General features: G+C 39.0%; 1 long non-coding RNA gene across 1 annotated transcript; it reads left to right on the top strand.

Moving 5' to 3' along the window:
- The first annotated feature begins 935 nt into the window (after window positions 1–935).
- Window positions 936–7218, top strand: LOC146886525 (uncharacterized). Its single transcript, XR_014995299.1, has 3 exons — window positions 936–1249; window positions 6792–6922; window positions 7010–7218. It is a non-coding gene; the product is annotated as an uncharacterized LOC146886525 (long non-coding RNA).
- The last annotated feature ends 352 nt before the right edge of the window (window positions 7219–7570 follow it).

Below are 7570 nucleotides of genomic sequence, written 5' to 3' on the forward strand. Positions count from 1 at the left end.
ATTTATGGTTAAAATATATTGTTAAATATTAAAATTTTCTTTTTATAAATACCCACGAGTATCTGTGGATGCCCGTGGATATTAAAAAAATATGCGGGTACCCACATAACGGATACCTGCATAAATATAGGTACGAGTATGAGGCAGATATTTATCCGGCACATAGGGTGTAGGAGACCTACTACTCATACCCTACTTGTCATGTTGACATCTCTAATTGAAAGTGGTGTCAACGTCTTATATAGTTGGGCTTAGGTCTGATTGATGTTTGTTCTGTTATTAAATATTTAACAAAACATTTTTTAATTTATAAAAATTTAAAATTTTGATGGCAAAATCATGTGAAACAACCTTGAAAATAAAGTTTATAAAACCCAATTACATTGGAGTACTGAGATGGAAAGTTAAGTCTTCAACATGTAAAGAATATTTTTATAGTTTATTATTTAAAAAGAAATTTAAATCCCGATAGTTGAAAGAGTAATTAATGCGAATAAAATTAGGATTGGTCAGTGAACACCTCGGTCACACAACTAAGCTTTCAATCGACTTTAATTTTGTGGATAAAATAGAATATATCACAGACTTCAAATTTTTAATCAAAATTTTTTATTTAAGTGCATTGTTATTGTACATTATAAGAAATGATATAATTATTATTAGTGACAGATAACGGCATGTCTAATTTTTTTTATGATAACAAATAGATTTAAAAATATTGTTACAATAAATAATAATTACTAAAATAAAAAAGTTAAATTATAAAAAAAAGTTAAATTACTAAAATATTTACTTGTATTAACTGTTATAATTATAATTATAATGAAAATATTTTTATTTTTTATTATTAGCAGCTTTTTATATATCATAAAAACTAAAAATATTAGTTATTGAAAAGGAGATAAAAAAAAAAGGAATCAAATACATAAAAAGATCTGTACTTAGGAGACATCATTTCCTTTTCTCTTCCCACAGAGACACTCTCACATTAATGGTTACGGCGATTGGATCTGGACGGAAACCCCATAAAACCAATCACCATCTACATGATAGGTGCCGGTGGCTTCATTGGGTGTCACCTCTGCGAGAAGCTCATGAATGAAACTCCTCACAAGGTTTTTGCTTTGCAACAACGGCAAAACCAAACACCTTCTTGAAACGCGACACGCTCCCCTGTGCTGGTCGCATCCAATTCTATTGCCTTAACATCGATTCTCGACTTGAGAGTCTCATCAAGATTGCAGATCTGGTTTCACTCTTTATCTTATAAAAATGCAATCTTTTTTGTTTTTGTTTGAGACACAATTGGGTTCCCGCGGATTACAACACTCGCCCTCTCGACACCATTTACAACAACTTTATCTTGAGAGTCTCGTCAAGATTGCAGATCTGGTTTCACTCTCTGTTCGTTCCATCATAAAAATGCAATCTTTTTTTCTTTTCCAACCAATAACGTGGCTGTTCGTTTCATCTTGAGTTTTTTTCTTTCATAATGTGATAGGTTTAGTGGCAAGGTCTACACTAGGAGGAATAAAGCAGAGAGGCAATTATAACCTCCTGCAGACAGACTAAAATAAATAGTCTGTGTTTTAGGATTGGTGGGCAGTTTTTTGGAATTGTCTTGGAGTGTGGGAGTTTAGGAGAGAAGAGGGTCCTCTCGAAAGACCTTTAAAGTTGTAAACGATTGTTGTTACTGTTCTTATTCAAGTGAAGGAATAATAGCCATAATAAGATCATACAGGGATTGTGCATATTTGTCTTAGTCTGGATCTATCAATTGGTATCAGAGCGGCGATCTTGGTTCTGTGGAGCAGGACGGACAGGGTATGGTGAATACCAGAATGGAGTCAAGAATTGATGGACTGGAACGAATGATTCAAGATTTGGTTCAAGATCAGGGCAAGAATGAAAATGAACAACATGAGCGGTTTCAAAGACTGGAAGACATGATCAAGGGGCTTACGGTAGTGGTGGAAAAGCTTTCAGTCAAGGACAAAACTTGTGATGACAATTCTGTGGTCAATGAAGGAAAAACAGGGGATGATGAGAACGTGATAGGGCACTCTGGGTTCTCCTCCACATGGAGAAAACTGGATATTCCAGTATTTGCTGGAGAAGAGGCTTATGGGTGGATTAATAGGCTGGAAAGGTATTTCAAATTAAAAGAAGTCAGTGATGAGGAAAAAATGAGGGCTGTTATGATTGCTTTAGAAGGAAAAGCATTGAATTGGTTCCAGTGGTGGGAAACATGCAACCCCATTCCAAAGTGGGATGCATTCAAGGTAGCTGTGGTGCGTCGATTCCAACCGAATATGTTACAAAACCCTTTTGAAATTCTGATTGGGTTAAGACAAACAAGCGGTGTGGAGGATTACATTGAGAAATTCGAACAATATGCCGGTTTCTTGAAGGGAATTAACCAAGATTACTTGGTCGGTATTTTCTTGAATGGATTAAAGGAAGAGGTCAAGGCAGAGGTAAAACTGTATGAACCTGCAAATCTGGCTGAATTAATGATGAAGGCCCAAATGGTGGAAGAAAAGATAAGGGTGACAGCCAAAACAATACCACCAGTAGTTACCAAAACCAACAGCACTTACAAACCTTTCTCGGTAACCAGAAGTTATTCCAAGGAAGGAGGAAATTCCGTAGTTCTGGATGGCTCCAATAAAGGAAGAGGGGAGGGCAGTGAAGTTGCGAGTACAAGTTGCAGTACCTCGGGAATGCAGCGGCCAAGAGGGGCTCCTTTTCGAAAATTAACCCAAGAAGAGTTGCAAGATAAGATCAAAAAAGGGTTATGTTTTCGTTGCGATGAAAAATTCGGCCCCAACCACATGTGTAGAAATAAACAATTACACATGTTGCTTATGTCAGAAGAGGAATTATCAGGATTGGATGCTTTGCCAGACAAGAATTCCAATCAGGCGCAAGCATTGGAGGACGGAAGCCAGACCTTGCAATTATCAATGTGTACCATGGCTGGTCTTACTACTAAGAAGTCTTGGAAACTGTGGGGATCAATTGGGAAAGAGGACGTGGTGGTTTTATTAGACTGTGGTGCTTCCCATAATTTCATTTCACATGAATTGATATCTAAATGTGGATTACAACAGGAGAAGACTCGGCCTTACGTGGTCCAGGTGGGAGATGGGCACAAGGTACAGTGCCAAGGGAAGTGTACAGGGTTCATTTTGGATTTACAGGGCCTGCAAATTCAACAAGATTTTTTTGTTTTCACAGTAGGTGGTGCTGATCTGGTTTTAGGACTGGAATGGTTAGCATCTCTTGGCGAGGTGCGAGCTGATTTCAGGAATTTGAGGTTGACAATTGGTAAGGGTGAGAAGGAGAAACTTCTGGTGGGTGATCCCACACTGTCTAAATCAGAATCTTCCTTCAAATCCATGTTGCATGATTTGAAAAATAAAGAAGCATGTTATTTCATTACATGGGACCAGGACCAAGAGGCATCAGGCATCAAGGTTCCTACAGAAATAGTGGAAATATTGAAAGGGAATGAAGAAGTTTTCCATGATCCAGTTGGCCTACCTCCTAGCCGCACCTATGATCATGCCATTCATATTCAAGAAGGTGGTTCTATTCCTAACCTCAGGCCCTACAAGTACTCGCCCCACCAAAAGAATGAGATCGAGAGACTGGTGCAAGAGATGTTGCAAGCTGGAATCATCAGGCCCAGTATCAGTCCTTATTCAAGCCCAATCATATTGGTCAAAAAGAAAGATGGAGGGTGGAGGTTTTGTGTGGACTATAGGGCTCTCAATAAAATCACTATTCCAAACAAATTCCCTATTCCTGTTATAGAAGAATTGGTAGATGAATTGGCTGGGGCAACTACTTTCTCCAAATTGGATTTAAAATCCGGATATCATCAGATTCTCATGCGCAAAGGTGACGTTGAGAAGACGGCCTTCCGCACTCATGATGGTCATTATGAGTTTCTAGTCATGCCCTTTGGGCTAACTAACGCTCCAGCCACCTTTCAGTCCTTGATGAACCATATCCTTAAACCATTTTTAAGGAAGTTTGTGCTCGTCTTCTTTGATGACATTTTGATATACAGCCCTACTATGGACAAGCATGTGGAACATTTACTGGAAATCCTACAAGTATTGCAGCAGCATAAATTGAAACTCAACCAAAAGAAGTGCAGTTTTGGACAGCAGAGTTTGGAATATCTAGGCCATATCATTTCCAAGGAAGGTGTGGCTGCAGATCCAAAGAAGGTTGAAGCTATGTGGAATTGGCCTGTTCCTAAGGATGCTAAGGCTTTGAGAGGATTTTTGGGGTTAACCGACTATTATAGAAGATTTGTGCAAGGGTATGGTAAGATTGCCAAACCTCTTACACAATTATTGACTAAGGAGGGATTTCTATGGTCTGCAACAGCTCAACAGGCGTTTAACAGTCTTAAAGGTGCGGTTTCACAATTGCCCGTATTGGCAGTACCGGATTTTTCTAAATCCTTCACCTTGGAGACTGATGCCTCTAGCAAAGGTTTGGGGGCTGTGTTGTTACAGGAGGGTAGACCCCTTGCTTTTTGGAGCCAAGCTTTGTCAGACAGGGGTCAACGGAAGTCTGTGTATGAAAGGGAGTTGATGGCAATAGTTCAAGCAGTCCAAAAATGGAAACACTACCTAATGGGTAGCCATTTTATTATCATTACAGACCAAAAAAGTTTAAAGTTTCTCACTGAGCAGAGGTTATTGACAGAAGAACAGTTTAAATGGGCTTCCAAACTCATTGGGTATGATTTCGAAATTCGTTTTCGACCAGGCAAAGAAAATCAAGTGGCTGATGCGTTATCCAGAAGAGAATATTTTAGGGCTGTGTCTATGTTCCAAACTGATGAATGGGAGACTTGGGAGAAAGAAATTCAGCAGGACGTTAAGTTGATTTCTTTAATCCAAGAATTGTTAGTGAATTCTAAAGCTCGGGAAGGTTATGAGTTACGGAAAGGGAGATTATTCTATCAGGGGAAATTGGTGCTACCTAAGAAGTATTCTCGCATACCTTCCCTCATTAAGGAGCTGCATGAATCTCCTTTAGGGGGCCACAGCGGGTACTTTCGCACTTTTAAGAGGATAGCAAGTGTAGTCTATTGGGAAGGCATGAGAAGAGACATCAAGGAGTTTGTAATGCAATGTGAGATATGTCAACGCAACAAAACAGAAACATTAGCGCCTGCTGGACTTTTACAGCCATTACCAATTCCCACCCAAGTTTGGTCTGACATCTTAATGGACTTTATTGGAGGGTTGCCCAAAGTCCAGCGCAAAGACACTATTCTGGTGGTGGTAGACAGATTCACCAAATATGCTCATTTCTTTTCCTTGGCTCACCCTTTCACAGCAGTTGAGGTAGCTCAATTATTCATTAACGAAGTTGTCAAACTACATGGATTTCCTTCCACCATAGTTTCCGATCGAGACAAATTATTCTTGAGTAATTTCTGGCGAGAATTGTTTAGACATGCAGGCACCAAACTTAAATACAGTACAACTTACCATCCTCAATCCGATGGCCAAACAGAGGTTGTTAATCGCTGTTTAGAGACCTACCTCCGTTGTATGACAGGTTCTCAACCACGGAAGTGGCCACAATGGTTGCCATGGGCTGAATTTTGGTTTAATACAAATTACAGTGCCTCTACAAAAATGTCTCCTTTCAAAGCTCTATATGGACGAGACCCTCCGTTACTTTTACAGGGCACCACCATTCCATCTAAAATCGAAAGTGTTAATCAACTCCAACAGGAACGTGATGACCTATTACAGGAGTTAAAAAGGAACCTATGCAGAGCTCAAGAGCAAAATCGGGTGCAGGCTAACAAACATAGACGTGATGTGGAGTATCAAATAGGTGATTGGGTTTATCTTAAACTGCAGCCTTATAGATTGAAATCTTTAGCACGCAGACCAAATGAAAAGCTCAGTCCTAGGTTCTACGGACCTTTCCAAATTGTCGAAGGGACGGTTGCATACAAGCTCGCACTACCTGATCACAGCAGAATCCACCCAGTTTTTCATGTATCCTTGCTCAAACGCGCGGTCCAACCGGCCACTCCTGTCCAGGCATTACCCACAGCGCTTACAGAAGAGTTGATATTAGAAGTTTACCCTGCAACACTGTTGGATACACAAATTAATAGCAGGGGCGACATGGAAGTTTTAATCCAATGGAAGCATCTTCCAAACAGTGAAAATAGTTGGGAAACAGCAGCAACCATCATCAAGGAGTTCCCTGAATTTCACCTTGAGGACAAGGTGAATCTTCATGGAGGGGGTATTGATAGGTTTAGTGGCAAGGTCTACACTAGGAGGAATAAAGCAGAGAGGCAGTTATAACCTCCTGCAGTTATAACCTCCTGCAGACAGACTAAAATAAATAGTCTGTGTTTTAGGATTGGTGGGCAGTTTTTTGGAATTGTCTTGGAGTGTGGGAGTTTAGGAGAGAAGAGGGTCCTCTCGAAAGACCTTTAAAGTTGTAAACGATTGTTGTTACTGTTCTTATTCAAGTGAAGGAATAATAGCCATAATAAGATCATACAGGGATTGTGCATATCTGTCTTAGTCTGGATCTATCATAATGTTGTTTCGTTGTGGTGTTAGGATCTTGCATACTACGTAGTGAAGGAGGATGAGTCTCCTTGTTTTTTGGTTCGATTGAAAAGCAGAGATGGTTATACTAAGCTGTTTTCTATTTACTCTTTGTGTAAAGACTTAAAATAATTTCATGAATTGATTTTTGTCTCACTGAGATGGTGTTGTTGACAGCTGAGGGCGGTTAAAATGGATTGTAATTCACAATTGGAGGCCTTTTAATTGGATTGGACCACAAATGGATTTCATTCCCGGCATTGATGGTCCAAGTGAGGGTGTTCCTCGGGTTCTGTCATGCTCTAATAGTGAGTTTATGAGATTTAGAACTTTGTTTAACATTGAATGTATGCTGCTCAATATTTTTGAATTAATGTTCTAAACATTTTTTGCAGAATCTCCTCTGTGGTTGGCCAATCCCAGAGAACCTTTGTGTATATTAAGGATGCTACTGAAGCTCTGTCTTCTTGATGATTGTAGGTTCCCATATCCTTAATGTGACTTTATGATTTTAAGTGCATATTATTTGATTGCAGAAGTTCATCTTTGAACTGTTATTCTTGTTGGATTTTTGTTCCATTAAATGTGAAGAATAACTTGTTAACAGGAAGATACTGCCAAGTAACACATCAACTAATCTATCTTATTGGAACTCCTGAAACTAAATTAGCATCGCAATAAAGTAATTGTATTTTTTCCAATTTTATTAACTACTAGTAGTTTTTCTTTCATCTCACTAGTTTATTGTGCTTCTTTTCCTCTTTCGGTTTATATAATTTGTGAAGGTTAGGTGGTTGAATTGAAGTCTAATGAAAAAGTGTCAACTAGAAAATGAGTTGCTTACAATAGAATTTGCGCAATTGTCTTTTAACGGGGCAATGTGTTAGTTTCTTTGATTAAAGAAACCAAAACTGCAGCAATAATCACTCAAGACAGCACACACAACACCAGATAAG

Source organism: Vigna unguiculata, chromosome 5, assembly GCF_037176805.1.
Source record: "Vigna unguiculata cultivar grain cowpea cultivar isolate G323 ecotype 2 chromosome 5, ASM3717680v1, whole genome shotgun sequence".
NCBI classification, from domain to species: Eukaryota; Viridiplantae; Streptophyta; class Magnoliopsida; order Fabales; family Fabaceae; genus Vigna; species Vigna unguiculata.